Source organism: Microcaecilia unicolor, chromosome 10, assembly GCF_901765095.1.
Source record: "Microcaecilia unicolor chromosome 10, aMicUni1.1, whole genome shotgun sequence".
Lineage (NCBI taxonomy): Eukaryota > Metazoa > Chordata > Amphibia > Gymnophiona > Siphonopidae > Microcaecilia > Microcaecilia unicolor.
Window position 1 is genome coordinate 66,993,128 of NC_044040.1, and position 15,833 is coordinate 67,008,960.

General features: G+C 44.4%; 1 protein-coding gene across 2 annotated transcripts in view; it reads right to left on the reverse strand.

Annotated features, from left to right (window-relative positions):
• Window positions 1-11,134, reverse strand: part of ZCRB1 (zinc finger CCHC-type and RNA binding motif containing 1) — a 58,043-nt gene extending 46,909 nt beyond the window's left edge. The window contains exon 1 of one of the 2 annotated variants that reach the window (XM_030216775.1): window positions 11,033-11,134. The gene's annotated coding sequence lies outside the window, so the exon portion shown is untranslated. Of the gene's footprint in view, window positions 1-10,612; window positions 10,841-11,032 lie in introns of those variants that run through there. The other variant, XM_030216777.1, reaches the window with a different exon arrangement.
• Between the last annotated feature and the right edge of the window lie 4,699 nt (window positions 11,135-15,833).

Consider the following 15,833-nt stretch of genomic DNA (forward strand, 5'->3'; position numbering starts at 1 on the left):
TAACAGTGAGAGATAGCACATCACAAATTAAATCCGGAAAATCACATTGTGGAAAGTATATGAATTTATTTGCATTCTGCAGAGGGAAATAAGTATTTGATCCCCCACCAACCAGTAAGAGATCTGGCCCCTACAGACCAGGTAGATGCTCCAAATCAACTCGTTACCTGCATGACAGACAGCTGTCGGCAATGGTCACCTGTATGAAAGACACCTGTCCACAGACTCAGTGAATCAGTCAGACTCTAACCTCTACAAAATGGCCAAGAGCAAGGAGCTGTCTAAGGATGTCAGGGACAAGATCATACACCTGCACAAGGCTGGAATGGGCTACAAAACCATCAGTAAGACGCTGGGCGAGAAGGAGACAACTGTTGGTGCCATAGTAAGAAAATGGAAGAAGTACAAAATGACTGTCAATCGACAAAGATCTGGGGCTCCACGCAAAATCTCACCTCGTGGGGTATCCTTGATCATGAGGAAGGTTAGAAATCAGCCTACAACTACAAGGGGGGAACTTGTCAATGATCTCAAGGCAGCTGGGACCACTGTCACCACGAAAACCATTGGTAACACATTACGACATAACGGATTGCAATCCTGCAGTGCCCGCAAGGTCCCCCTGCTCCGGAAGGCACATGTGACGGCCCGTCTGAAGTTTGCCAGTGAACACCTGGATGATGCCGAGAGTGATTGGGAGAAGGTGCTGTGGTCAGATGAGACAAAAATTGAGCTCTTTGGCATGAACTCAACTCGCCGTGTTTGGAGGAAGAGAAATGCTGCCTATGACCCAAAGAACACCGTCCCCACTGTCAAGCATGGAGGCGGAAATGTTATGTTTTGGGGGTGTTTCTCTGCTAAGGGCACAGGACTACTTCACTGCATCAATGGGAGAATGGATGGGGCCATGTACCGTACAATTCTGAGTGACAACCTCCTTCCCTCCGCCAGGGCCTTAAAAATGGGTCGTGGCTGGGTCTTCCAGCACGACAATGACCCAAAACATACAGCCAAGGCAACAAAGGAGTGGCTCAGGAAGAAGCACATTAGGGTCATGGAGTGACCTAGCCAGTCACCAGACCTTAATCCCATTGAAAACTTATGGAGGGAGCTGAAGCTGCGAGTTGCCAAGCGACAGCCCAGAACTCTTAATGATTTAGAGATGATCTGCAAAGAGGAGTGGACCAAAATTCCTCCTGACATGTGTGCAAACCTCATCATCAACTACAGAAGACGTCTGACCGCTGTGCTTGCCAACAAGGGTTTTGCCACCAAGTATTAGGTCTTGTTTGCCAGAGGGATCAAATACTTATTTCCCTCTGCAGAATGCAAATAAATTCATATACTTTCCACAATGTGATTTTCCGGATTTAATTTGTGATGTGCTATCTCTCACTGTTACCAATAACCTACCCTTCAATTATGGGCTGCTCATGTCTTTGTCAGTGGGCAAACTTACAAAATCAGCAAGGGATCAAATACTTATTTCCCCCACTGTATATTAAAAGCAAGAAGCCAGCAAAAGAATTGGTTGGGTCTCTAGATGACCAAGGCGTAAAATGGGCACTCAGGGAAGACAAAGCCATAGCGAGGGATTAAATGAGTTCTTTCCTTCAGTCTTCACCGAGGAACATTTGAGAGAGACACTGGTGCCAGAAATGGTATTCAAAGCTGACGAGTCAGAGAAACTGAATGAAATCTCTATAAACCTGGTGGGTGTAATAGCACAATTTGACAAATTGAAGAGTAGCAAATCTCCTGGGACGGATGGTATTCATCCCTGAGTACTGATGGAATTGAAAAATAAACTTGAGGATAGCAAATATGCATTAACATTACACAGGATGTTACAATATGAAATATAATTAACCTTATACACAAGGAGGGTAATTTTCATAAGCATTTCCATTGATAAAGAAATAACCAGTCTATCTGTAGGTAATGTTACAGGCATTTAAAAAGGAGATAAAACAGCTTTTAAACTAGAAACTGAGGGAAGGCCGACAATCGCGCAAAAGCGCATGGTTCAGGATAAGGTATCTTTCAAAGATATCGCCAAAACAGGGAAGATAGGGTATCCCATAGGTTGCAAAAGACTAGTAGATCAGGTGTCCTTAAATAAAAATTTAAAATCAGACAAAAGATTGCAAATTAATACTGTCAATTAGTGAGCATGATGTAAATAGGAACAACAAACATAGTTTGAAATGTCTATATGCGAATGCCAGTAGCCTAAGAAATAAGATGGGAGAGTTAATATATATATTGCACGGAATGAAAAATTAGATATAATAGGCATCTCTGAGACCTGGTGGAAGGAAGATAACCAGTGGAACACTGTTATACCGGGGTACAAATTATATCGTAGTGATAGGGTGGATCGAATTATTGTAGGGGTAGCATTGTATATTAAGGAGAGCCTTGAATCAAATAGATTGAAATTCGGCAGGAAACAAAACACATCTTGGAATCACTATGAATTGAAATTCCATGTGTAAAAGGGAAAAGGATAGTGATAGGAGTGTACTACCATCCACCTGGCCAGGATGAACAGACGGATGTAGAAATGTTAAAGGAAATTAGGGACGCAAACAAACTGGGCAACACAATAATAATGGGTGATTTCAATTACTCCGATATTGACTGGGTAAATGTAACATCAGGGCATACTAGGGAGGTAAAATTCCTTGACGAAATCAAGGACTGCTTTATGGAGCAGCTGATACAGGAGCCAATGAGAGAAGGAAACATTCTAGACCTAGTCCTTAGTGGAGCGCATGATCTGGTGCGGGAGGTAATGGTGCTGGGGCCGCTTGATAGCAGTGATCATAATATGATCGGATTTGATATTAGCTTTCAAGTATACATAGGAAATCCAAAACGTTAGCGTTTAACTTTAAAAAAGGAGACTATGATAAAATGAGAAGAACGGTGAAAAAACCCCCCCAAAATTTCACATATTTATATCTTTCCATGCATATATTTTTTACATGCATATACAGTGGTGGAAATAAGTATTTGATCCCTTGCTGATTTTGTAAGTTTGCCCACTGACAAAGACATGAGCAGCCCATAATTGAAGGGTAGGTTATTGGTAACAGTGAGAGATAGCACATCACAAATTAAATCCGGAAAATCACATTGTGGAAAGTATATGAATTTATTTGCATTCTGCAGAGGGAAATAAGTATTTGATCCCTCTGGCAAACAAGACCTAATACTTGGTGGCAAAACCCTTGTTGGCAAGCACAGCGGTCAGACGTCTTCTGTAGTTGATGATGAGGTTTGCACACATGTCAGGAGGAATTTTGGTCCACTCCTCTTTGCAGATCATCTCTAAATCATTAAGAGTTCTGGGCTGTCGCTTGGCAACTCGCAGCTTCAGCTCCCTCCATAAGTTTTCAATGGGATTAAGGTCTGGTGACTGGCTAGGTCACTCCATGACCCTAATGTGCTTCTTCCTGAGCCACTCCTTTGTTGCCTTGGCTGTATGTTTTGGGTCATTGTCGTGCTGGAAGACCCAGCCACGACCCATTTTTAAGGCCCTGGCGGAGGGAAGGAGGTTGTCACTCAGAATTGTACGGTACATGGCCCCATCCATTCTCCCATTGATGCAGTGAAGTAGTCCTGTGCCCTTAGCAGAGAAACACCCCCAAAACATAACATTTCCGCCTCCATGCTTGACAGTGGGGACGGTGTTCTTTGGGTCATAGGCAGCATTTCTCTTCCTCCAAACACGGCGAGTTGAGTTCATGCCAAAGAGCTCAATTTTTGTCTCATCTGACCACAGCACCTTCTCCCAATCACTCTCGGCATCATCCAGGTGTTCACTGGCAAACTTCAGACGGGCCGTCACATGTGCCTTCCGGAGCAGGGGGACCTTGCGGGCACTGCAGGATTGCAATCCGTTATGTCGTAATGTGTTACCAATGGTTTTCGTGGTGACAGTGGTCCCAGCTGCCTTGAGATCATTGACAAGTTCCCCCCTTGTAGTTGTAGGCTGATTTCTAACCTTCCTCATGATCAAGGATACCCCACGAGGTGAGATTTTGCGTGGAGCCCCAGATCTTTGTCGATTGACAGTCATTTTGTACTTCTTCCATTTTCTTACTATGGCACCAACAGTTGTCTCCTTCTCGCCCAGCGTCTTACTGATGGTTTTGTAGCCCATTCCAGCCTTGTGCAGGTGTATGATCTTGTCCCTGACATCCTTAGACAGCTCCTTGCTCTTGGCCATTTTGTAGAGGTTAGAGTCTGACTGATTCACTGAGTCTGTGGACAGGTGTCTTTCATACAGGTGACCATTGCCGACAGCTGTCTGTCATGCAGGTAACGAGTTGATTTGGAGCATCTACCTGGTCTGTAGGGGCCAGATCTCTTACTGGTTGGTGGGGGATCAAATACTTATTTCCCTCTGCAGAATGCAAATAAATTCATATACTTTCCACAATGTGATTTTCCGGATTTAATTTGTGATGTGCTATCTCTCACTGTTACCAATAACCTACCCTTCAATTATGGGCTGCTCATGTCTTTGTCAGTGGGCAAACTTACAAAATCAGCAAGGGATCAAATACTTATTTCCCCCACTGTACCTAAAAAAATGTGTTTTTTGTCTCCAACACAATCTTTTTTTCAAAGGCCCTCTTTGCCTTTCTTATCAGCACTTTGCATTTGACTTGCCATTGCTTATGCTGTTTCTTATTATTTTCAGTCGGATCCTTCTTCCATTTTCTGAATGATTTTCTTAACTCTAATAGCTTCCGTCACCTCACTTTTTAACCATGCCAGCTGTCATTTGGTCTTCCTCCCTCCATTTTTAATACACGGAATATATTTGGCCTGAGCTTCCAGGATGGTATTTTTGAACAGCATCCATGCTTGATGTAAATTTTTGACCTTTGCAGCCGCTCCTCTAAGTTTTTTTTTTCACCATTCTTCTCATTTTATCATAGTCTCCATTTTGAAAGTTAAATTATAATGTATTGGATTTCCTGTGTGTACTTACTCCAAAGCAGATATCAAATCTGATCATACTAGCCGTTAAGCCTGTTAAAACGGGCGAGATTTGTGTTTTGCAAAATGTAATAATTCTCACCTCCATCCATCCATGTCCAGCAAACCTCCACTCTCCCCTGCCCTCCCCTGATCCAAGTCCAGCAGCCTTCCTGTATCCCCTGGCCTCCACCCGTCCACCAACCATCCTCTCTCCCATGCACTCCCCACATGTCCAGCAACCCTCCTATCTCCCCTGCCCTTACCCCCTATCCAGCAACCCTCCTCTTTCTCTTGCCCCCCCACCCTGCTCTCTCCCCATGTCCTGCAACCCTCCTCTTTCCCTTGCCCTCCCCCCCACCCTGCTCTCTCCCCTGCCCTCCCCCCATGTCCAGCAACCCTCCTCTTTCCCTTGCCCTCCCCCCACCCTGCTCTCTCTCCTGCCCTCCTCTTTCCCTTGGCCTCCCCCCCTGCCCAGCAACCCTCCTCTTTCCCTTGCCCAGCAACCCTCTTTCCCTTGCCCTCTCCCCATGTCCAGCTACCCTCCTCGCTGCCGCTCCCTCCCCCCTCCGTGCCGGGCCCCCTGCACTGACATGAGAGCGCCTCTCACCTCCGTGTGAAAGCGCTGCAGGCAGCAACAGATCGCTCTGCTGCTGCCTGCAGCGCTTCCACACAAAGGTGAGAGGCGCTGTTATGTCAGTGCAGAGGGTCCGATAAGGAGGGGGGGGGAGCGGCGGCGATGTCGGGGGGGGAGGGGGGGGTGGAGGTTGGTGTGCCGGCGATGTTCCTTCGTCTCCAGCGTCCATTTCCCTCTCTGTTCCGCCCTCTGAAATCATCAAGTCTTGACGTGAGGGCGGGACAGAGGGAAGTCTCTACTGCGCATTTGCGGGTGAGTCAGTCACTTGTCATTTATATGTTTGATTATGATCACTGTTGTCAAGCAGCCCCATTACCTCCCGTACCAGAACATGCGCTCCACTAAGGTCTAGAATTTTTTTTTCTTGTTGGCTCCTGTACCAGCTGCTCCGTAAAGCAGTCCTTGATTCTGTCAAGGAATTTTACCTCCCTAGCATGCCCTGATGTTACATTTACCCAGTCAAAATCAGGGTAATTGAAATCACCTATTATTATGTTGCTCAGTTTGTTAGCTTCTCTAATTTCCTTTAACATTTCTACATCCATCTGTTCATCCTGGCCAGGTGGACGGTAGTACACTCCTATCACTATCCTTTTCCCTTTACACATGGAATTTCAATCCATAGGGATTCCAAGATGTATTTTGTTTCCTGCAGAATTTTCAATCTATTTGATTCAAGGTCCCCCTTAACATACAATGCTACTACTCCACCAATTCAATCCACCCTATCACTATGATATAATTTGTACCCTGGTATGACAGTGTCCCACTGGTTATCCTTCTTCCACCAGGTCTCAGAGGTGCCTATTATATCTAATTTTTCATTTAGTGCAATATAGTGTAACTCTCCCATCTCATTTCTTAGGCTTCTGGCATTCACATATAGACATTTCAAACTATGTTTGTTGTTCCTGTTTACACCTTGCTCAGTAGCTGACAGTGTTAATTTGCAATCTTTTGTCTGATTTTTATTTAAGGACACCTGATCTACTATGGTCTGTTTTGCAACCTTCTATCAGGATACCCTATCTTCCCTGTTTTGGTGGTATCTTTGCAAGATACCTTGTTCCAAACCATGCGTTTTTGAATGACTGTCAACCTTCCCCCAAGTTCTAGTTTAAAAGCTGCTCTATCTCCTTTTTAAATGTTGATGCCAGCAGAATGGGCCCACTCTGGTTAAGGTAGAGCCCATCCTTCCGGAATAGGCTCCCCCTTCCCCAGAATGTGGCCCAGTTCCTAACAAATCTAAAACCCTCCTCCCTGCACCATCGCCTCATCCATGCATTGAGACTCTGGAGCTCTGCCTGTCTCTTGAGCCCTGTGCCTGGAATGCTACCTCAGAAAATGCTACCCTAGAGGTTCTGGATTTGAGCTTTCTACCTAAGAGCCTAAATTTAGCTTCCAGAACCTCTCTCCCACATTTTCCAATGTCATTGGTACCCATATGTACCAAGACAGCCGGCTCCTCCCTAGCACTATCTAAAATCCTGTCTAGGTGACGCACCAAAAGCAACCCACATAATACTCCTAACTACTGGACCATTGGCTTTCAACAAGTTACTTTTCCCCAACACACAATTAACTAGCACCAGATTACTAAATAGTTGGGAACTTGCACAAATGAGGAGCCTCTCATAGTGCTTCTGTACAGAAATTACACTATTCCTTATCCAATTTATGAGTATTTATAAATATTCTGATTATTTTATTTATTTATTTTATTTATTTTTGTTACATTTGTACCCCGCGCTTTCCCACTCATGGCAGGCTCAATGCGGCTTACATGGGGCAATGGAGGATTAAGTGACTTGCCCAGAGTCACAAGCTGCCTGTGCCGGGAATCGAACTCAGTTCCTCAGTTCCCCAGGATTGTATAACGCACAATCAATAAACCAAAATCTTTCACCACCAGCATCTCTTTAGTACTACAGATTTCTCTCTGTTTGTGTACATACACAAATACCACATATATGTTAAAATCTCAGCGGGAGAAAAGTCAGATTTGTAAAGTTAAGAAGGTAGTGAATGCCTGGAATCATTTACTAACAGCCACAATCAAAACAGAATGAAAGCATGCGTGGAACAGATCAGGAAGACAAGTATGAAAAGGCATAGTATTTTAGTATTCAATATTTATTCAAATAATTTATATCCTACATTTTCCCAATCAAATTGGGTTCAATGTGGCTAACATGTATGAACATCACAAATCAAGTTCAGTGTATCTAACATATTATTAAACTAACAATACAAATTAGCCACTGCTTGCCCTGGGATTGGTAGCATGGGATGGTACTACTAATTGGGTTTCTGCTGGGAAGCAGGATACTGGGCTAGCTGGACCAGTCATCTGACCCAATATGACTATTCTTATGTAAAACATCAGTATAAAAGATTTGTAGGGTTGAATTAATCAATGATTAAATAGAATGTGATAATTTGAAAGAATAACATTATGAAGTGAAAAAGAATGGAAATGGACACTTTGCCTTAGGATTCTTTCTAATAGGGGGGGATCCATCAGTAAAAAAGTTCTTAAAAAGAAAAGGTTTTTAGGATTTCCGGAATTTCAAATAATTATACTCCCATTTGACTAGTTTCGGGAGGGAGTTCCACCGTTTGGAACATTGGTAAGTGAACCCTGCTGCAACTAGGATAATGGAGAGTTAAACAGTCTCTGGAACCAGGAAGAGCGTTATGTAAGGGTACATAAGTAATGCCACACTGGGAAAAGACCAAGGGTACATCGAGCCCAGCATCCTGTCCACGACAGCGGCCAATCCAGGCCAAGAGCACCTGGCAAGTTTCCCAAACTTACAAACATTCATGTTGGAATTGTGGATTTTACCCAAGTCCATTTAGTAGTGGTTTATGGACTTGTCCTTTAGGAAACTGTCTAACCCCTTTTTAAACTCTGCTAAGCTAACCGTCTTCACCACGTTCTCCAGCAACGAATTCCAGAGTTTAATTATGCATTGGGTGAAAAACAATTTTCTCCGATTTGTTTTAAATGTACTACACTGTAGTTTCATCGCATGCCCCCTAATCCTAGTATTTTTGGAAAGTGTGAACAGACACTTCACATCCACCTGTTCCACTCCACTCATTATATTATATACCTCTATCATGTCTCCCCTCAGCCGTCTCTTCTCCAAGCTGAAAAGCCCTAGCCTCCTTAGTCTTTCTTCATAGGGAAGTCGTCCCATCCCCGCTATCATTTTAGTCGCCCTTCGCTGCACCTTTTCCAATTCTACTATATCTTTCTTGAGATGAGGCAACCAGAATTGAACACAATACTCAAGGTGCGGTCACACCATGGAGCGATACAACGGCATTATAACATCCTCACACCTGTTTTCCATACCTTTCCTAATAATACTCAACATTCTATTCGCTTTCCTAGCCGCAGCAGCACACTGAGCAGAAGGTTTCAGTGTATTATCGACGACGACACCCAGATCCCTTTCTTGGTCCGTAACTCCTAACGTAGCTATAATTTGGGTTCTTTTTTCCCACATGCATCACCTTGCACTTGCTCACATTAAACATCATCTGCCATTTAGCCATTTAGTCTCCCAGTCTCGTAAGGTCCTTCTGTAATTTTTCACAATCCTGTCGCGAGTTAACGACTTTGAATAACTTTGTGTCATCAACAAACATAATTACCTCGCTAGTTACTCCAATCTCCAAATCATTTATAAATATATTAAAAAGCAGCGGTCCTAGCACAGACCCCTGAGGAACCCCACTAACTACCCTTCTCCATTGTGAATACTGCCCATTTAACCCCACTCTGTTTCCTATCCTTCAACCAGTTTTTAATCCACAATAGGACATTTCCTCCTATCCCATGACCCTCCAATTTCCTCTGTAGCCTTTCATGAGGTACCTTGTCAAATGCCTTTTGAAAATCCAGATACACAATATCAACCGGCTCCCGGGTAGATTAAAGGTTGCATATAATCTGGGGTTAACCCATATAGAGTTTTAAAAATGAATACACAGAGTTTAAAGGCTATAGGGAGCCAGTGTAGATACCTGAGCAGAGAAGACGTTTAAAAGGTCACATGTTTTCAGAAAGCAAGTCTGGCTGTGGCATTTTGGGCTGTTTTAAATCTTTATACAGTCCTTTGTAACTGGCATTGCAATCATCAAAGTGTGACAGTACTAAAAGATATTAGGGAAGAGATATTTGATTCTTTTCAACCTCCACATTACTCGGAATGCTTTTGCTGTGACTGCTTGAACTTGGGCATCGAAAGACATAAAGATATTAGGAGTAGTAATAAACTTGTAATTGTGACTTCAACGGATAAGTTACATGATCGATGGTAAAGCTATGGTAATGTATAGTGTGATAGGGGGGTTAGATAAATAGAGAAAAAACTAAATTCTTGATCTTAATTTGAAGGTGCCGGCCCAATTTTCCATCAGATCAAGGTCAGATTTAACATTATTCAGCACGTCTTCAATGGTATTGTCAAAAGGGATATAAACTGTTACATAATGTGCGTAAATGACATTTTTGTAATCTCAGGCATCCAGAAACTTCCCTAGATGGGCCATCTTGACATTGAACAGGATGGGCAGTAGGGGCGAGCTCTGTGGCACTCCATAGTCTGGTGACCATGGGTAAGAAATAGCGCTTTGTGATTTGTCCTGATAGGATCTGGATTTTAAAAATCCTTGAAACAAATTAAGTACATTCCCACCTATTCCTAGATTGTCTATTAGCGCTAGTAGTAAATTGTGATCAACTACATCAAACGCACTAGAAATGTCAAACTGAACAATTATTTCCCTACCTATGCTTTTTTTAAGTTAGCATTGAGTGTGGTAAGGACTGTCTCCGTACCTTATCTGGGGTAGCAGTGCGGCAATTCAAAGCAAATGGGCTGTGGTGGCGCTAGAGTGGATTTGTAAACAAATATGCAAAAGAATGCATAGTCTTCCCACAGTTGCTCACAGCCCTTGCCTTACCTGCTTTTGCAAATCACTACCGATAGACATTAACCCAAAGCCAGCTGTTTATTGTACCTCTTTCCATTTTAATACTTCATGTATTGGATGGATTGGCAAACACATACCAATACTCTTCCCAATAAAGTTACTGGCGCTTCGGGCGCCGCCTTCTACAAAGCCTCCACAGGCCTGGAAGTTAGAACCAACGTTTATTTATTAAACCTCCTTGATGGGAACAATAATTCTCATCGCATTTGGACTAGTGTTGTCCAATTCACAATTCGACTCGATTCGTTTGGGGGGGGGGGGGAATTGGGAGTCTTTCCCACCATCCTCCCTCCCGCTATCACCCAAGTCGCTACCGCTGTTTCTCTCCCGTTGTCACCCAAACCACTGCAGCTGCTGAGGGAAGCAGCAGGATTGAAAGGAAAAACTTACCATAGACTCGAAGGACTCTCTATAGCAGGTAAGGAGGTTTCTATCGGCGCGGGCGCGCAGCAGGAACAGGAACTGACATTACGGGGCGGGACTGGCAGCCGCGCCAAGCAAGCCACTGAGGGGAGGTTTAATAGACAGGAGTGGAAGTGAGCCTATCTAGTCCACTGTAACAAGGAAGCCTATTTGGTTAATCTCTGTTTCTACTCCCCCGCGCAGCCCTCATTGACATTCACTCAAAACAAAGCAAGCAAAACTATGAGCTTCTGCATTTACGTTGTCGTTCTTATCTGTAATAAGCCTAAAGCTGTTTCATTTGGATAGGCAGTGCGGCAGTACCTTAAAAGGTGGAGGAGAAAAGAAATAACAATTGAATAGCTTCAAACATTATTGTTTTGTGGCTTAACATGAGAAATTGTGATATTGAATAAATAAGTGTATGTTTGTGTCCCTAGTCATGCATCCTACGTTTATATAATCCTTTCAAGAAATCCAGTTAATCGTTTAACAAATTAGTGGAACATAATCACAGAGGCATGGTAGGGTTGCATTTTTCATATGTTAATACTAGGGTTTTTGAGTTAGTCTTCACTGGACCAAACTTGCTTTCCTTTTGCCATCACTATCCAGCAGGTAGGCAGTATCTTAAAGGTGGAGGATAAAGGATTTTTCTTTTTTTGACATTTATAATCTCACATTATCCCAAGCAAAGTCAGATTCAATGTGGTGGCTTACACTTGAAAATACAGTAAGACACAATAATAGAATTCAGTGACATCATGGGAACAAATAGATGGATGTGTCAAACATTTAACAAAGTTGAGATTAGCATATATACCCAACTTGGACATTTAAAATTTTGACCTTTAATGATACCACGTGTTCAGAAACCATAGCCATAAGTATAGACAGTTATTCAAAGATTGTCGCATGCACACACACCAGAACTGGCATCCATCGCATTGCAAAAGTAAACAACTTCTACAGATACACCCAAAATTTAATTTTTATTTCTTTATTTCATCTTCCAAAATTCCAGACAGCAGATGTACAGATCAGCAGGACTCAAAGCACACCAAAACAAGCAAAGTCAGAAACACAGTTTATACCTAATTGTTCAACCACCATTAGGATTCACCTTTGGGTTTAAAAAAGCAAACTATGTGTATGTAAGGTCTGGATAAAAAAAAATTAAAACAATCAAAGTTTAAAGCAAATGGCCATATGTAACACGTGGAGGGGCATAATCGAACATGAGGGTGTCCTCGCAGGATGGCCCCGCGAAGGGGCGGGGAAACCCATATTACATAGTAACATAGTAGATGACGGCAGAAAAAGACCTGCACGGTCCATCCAGTCTGCCTAACAAGATAAACTCATATGTGCTACTTTTTGTGTATACCTTACCTTGATTTGTACCTGTCCTTTTCAGGGCACAGACCGTATAAGTCTGCCCAGCACTATCCCCTCCTCCCACTACCGGTTCTGGCACAGACCATATAAGTCTGCCCAGCACTATCCCCGCCTCCCAACCACCAGTCCCGCCTCCCACCACCGGCTCTGGCACAGACCGTATAAGTCTGCCCAGCACCATCCCCGCCTCCCGCCACCGGCTCTGCCACCCAATCTTGGCTAAGCTCCTTAGGATCCATTCCTTCTGAACAGGATTCCTTTATGTTTATCCCACGCATGTTTGAATTCCGTTACCGTATTCATTTCCACCACCTCCCGTGGGAGGGCATTCCAAGCATCCACTACTATCGAAACAAGATGGGCGTACATCTTTCGTTTCGATAATACGGTCGGGGACGCCCAAATCATGAAATTTAAGTCAACCTTAGAGATGGTCATCCCCGGTTTTCGGCGATAATGGAAACCAAGAACACCCATCTCAAAAACGACCAAATCCAAGCCATTTGGTCGTGGGAGGAGCCAGGATTCGTAGTGCACTGGTCCCCCTAACAAGCCAGGACACCAACCGGGCACCCTAGGGGGCACTGCAGTGGACTTCAGAAAATGGTCCCAGGTGCATAGCTCCCTTACCTTGGGTGCTGAGCCCCCCAAACCCCACAACTGTACACCACTACCATAGCCCTTATTTTAAAATACTACTATTTTGCCTTTTGGGGAAGGGGTTTCTCAATCTACTCCAGATTAGTTCTTCAGCTCTGTCATCTACCATTTTACCTGTTATTTTCTATTTTCTCCATTTAAAGCGACACACACCCCTATACATTTCTTTTCTGCTACTCTCACTCCCTAATGAAAGCCCAACTACATCTGTGTGCAAGGTTTTTGGTCCTTATACATTGTATCTGATGTGTACTGGAATGCTAAGGATGTGAACAGCGGGTCCTTTGTTAGACTGTCAAATTTCAGACACACTCAGGCAATTCATTGGCAAATGTCACTAAAGCCAGCCCCTGACACACAAATACACTTAAGTCAAAAGCAGCTTGAGAAAACCATGTGTCATTATCCACAGGCCAGCCTCCCATCCAAAAATCAGGTCTTTAGCAAACCCTCAAAGAATAATTGCGAGATGTACTTGCGTACCCTAGGTCTCAGAGTCTGTGATCCCCAATATGTTGAGCATTTACTGCATCCACCTGCTTCCAGAGACCAGGAGGAGGATATGGACCCATAGAATCCTTTGGCTATTAGGCAGCACAGCGACGGGTGGAGATTGTAAGCTCTTTTGAGCAGGGACTGTCTCTTTGTATCAGGTGTTCAGCGCTGCATGCGTCTGGTAGCGCTATACAAATGCTAATAATAATAATAAAATAAGGATACCCCTCCCCCACTTCTTCAGGTCCCGCCTGAGGACTGAGGAATACTCAAAGGGATGTTGCCATGGCCACAAGATGTAAGATAAGGGTACTAGACAGAGAGAGAGAGGCCTAACATTAGGCGACAGCAAGTTGTGCTCCAGTCATAGCTTAGGGCTCCTTTTACAAAACCATGCTAGCGATTCCGGCATGGCAAATGCAACGAAGCCCATGAGAAAGCGCCTCCGCATGCCACAATAGACCAGTGCACCTTACTGTATGAAGTCAGTATAATGGGAGAGCCAGAGCCAGCACTTCCTGCCAGCAACCCGCCCTGCTCGCCAACGTCACTGCCAAAATGAAAGGGGGTGGCCAAGCTGAAGTCTTCAGACCTGAGTGTCGCCTTGTACTACAGGTAGAGGTTGCACATGGATGTTGGGTTGAGACCAAGGAGGTCTAATTAAACCTCCATAGTTGAGATATTGCCTTGTAGGAGCACAAGGAGGAATTTGGTGACGAGAACTCATGAGGTGAGCATCTACTACTTCCGGAGTATGACTGGGGGCGGGCGCTGTTAGCGTGAAAACTATGAGAAGGAAATGTTCTGCTAGCCACCCTGTAATTTTAGTTCCGTGGATTTGGAGTTCTCATTTGCAGCCCTGTAACTTTCCTTTACAAGTGTGTGTTACTACATTAGACATGGTAGTAGCAAAAATACTGTATCTACCATTACGGAGAGAAAGGACGAAACACCGCATTTTGTAAAATGGCTGTTTTCTACATATGTCTAGGTGCTTGCGACGCGTACATTCGGTATTCTACTAGCCCAATCACAGTGTAAGTTTTCTCCAGCAGGATAAAGGTAAAATTATGTATCATACCTGATAATTTTCTTTCCATTAATCATAGCTGATCAATCCATAGACTGGTGGGTTGTGTCCATCTACCAGCAGGTGGAGATAGAGAGCAAACTTTTGCCTCCCTATATGTGGTCATGTGCTGCCGGAAACTCCTCAGTATGTCGATATCAAAGCTCCATCCGCAGGACTCAGCACTTAGAGAATTACACCCACAAAGGGACACTCTGCCCAGCTCACCACCGCCGAAACGGGGGAGGGGAATTAACCCAGCTCATCCCCACACAAGTGGGGGAGGGGAATCCGTCCAGCTCATCCCCGCGGAGCGGGGGAGGGACACCACCCCGCCGATGCGGGGGGATCTGGCTTATCCTGCAACCGCAACCGCGGGAGGAGCTGACTGACCCTAACACCGCCGAAGCGGGAGGGGTACAAAGCTGCCCTACAGCCGCACGAAGCGGGAGGGAGTGCCGGCAGAATTTAAGTCTCAATCCAGCCCCGTAAAACGGAGGGGAGAGGAATGCAGCAGCTCACTGTAACACAAACTCGTCTCAACTCTTGAAGAATCCAAGTGAAAAAACTTGAACACGAAGTCCTCCTGAAGTAACAGAAGACTAAACTTGAACCTAAAATTCAACCAGAATATAAACAGTACAGATATCTGGGAGGGGCTATGGATTGATCAGCTATGATTAATGGAAAGAAAATTATCAGGTATGATACATAATTTTACCTTCCATATCATCATGCTGATCAATCCATAGACTGGTGGGATGTACCGAAGCAGTACTCACCCAGGGCGGGACATAGAAATCCCTGACCTCAACACTGAAGCTCCAAACCGGGCCTCCGCCCGAGCAGCCACAGTCAAGCGGTAATGCTTGGAGAATGTATGGGCCGATGCCCAAGTTGCCGCCTTGCATATCTCTGCCAAGGAGACGGACCCGGCCTCTGCCATCGAGGCCGCCTGAGCTCTAGTGGAGTGAGCCTTCAGCTGGATAGGCGGCACCTTCCCCGTGGCCACATAAGCCGCTGCAATGGCTTCCTTGACCCATCTTGCCACTGTAGGCTTAGCAGCCTGCAGACCCTTACGAGGACCTGCAAACAGGACAAACAGATGATCCGATTTCCGGAAATCATTGGTCACTTCCAAGTATCTGATGATAACTCGTCTCACAT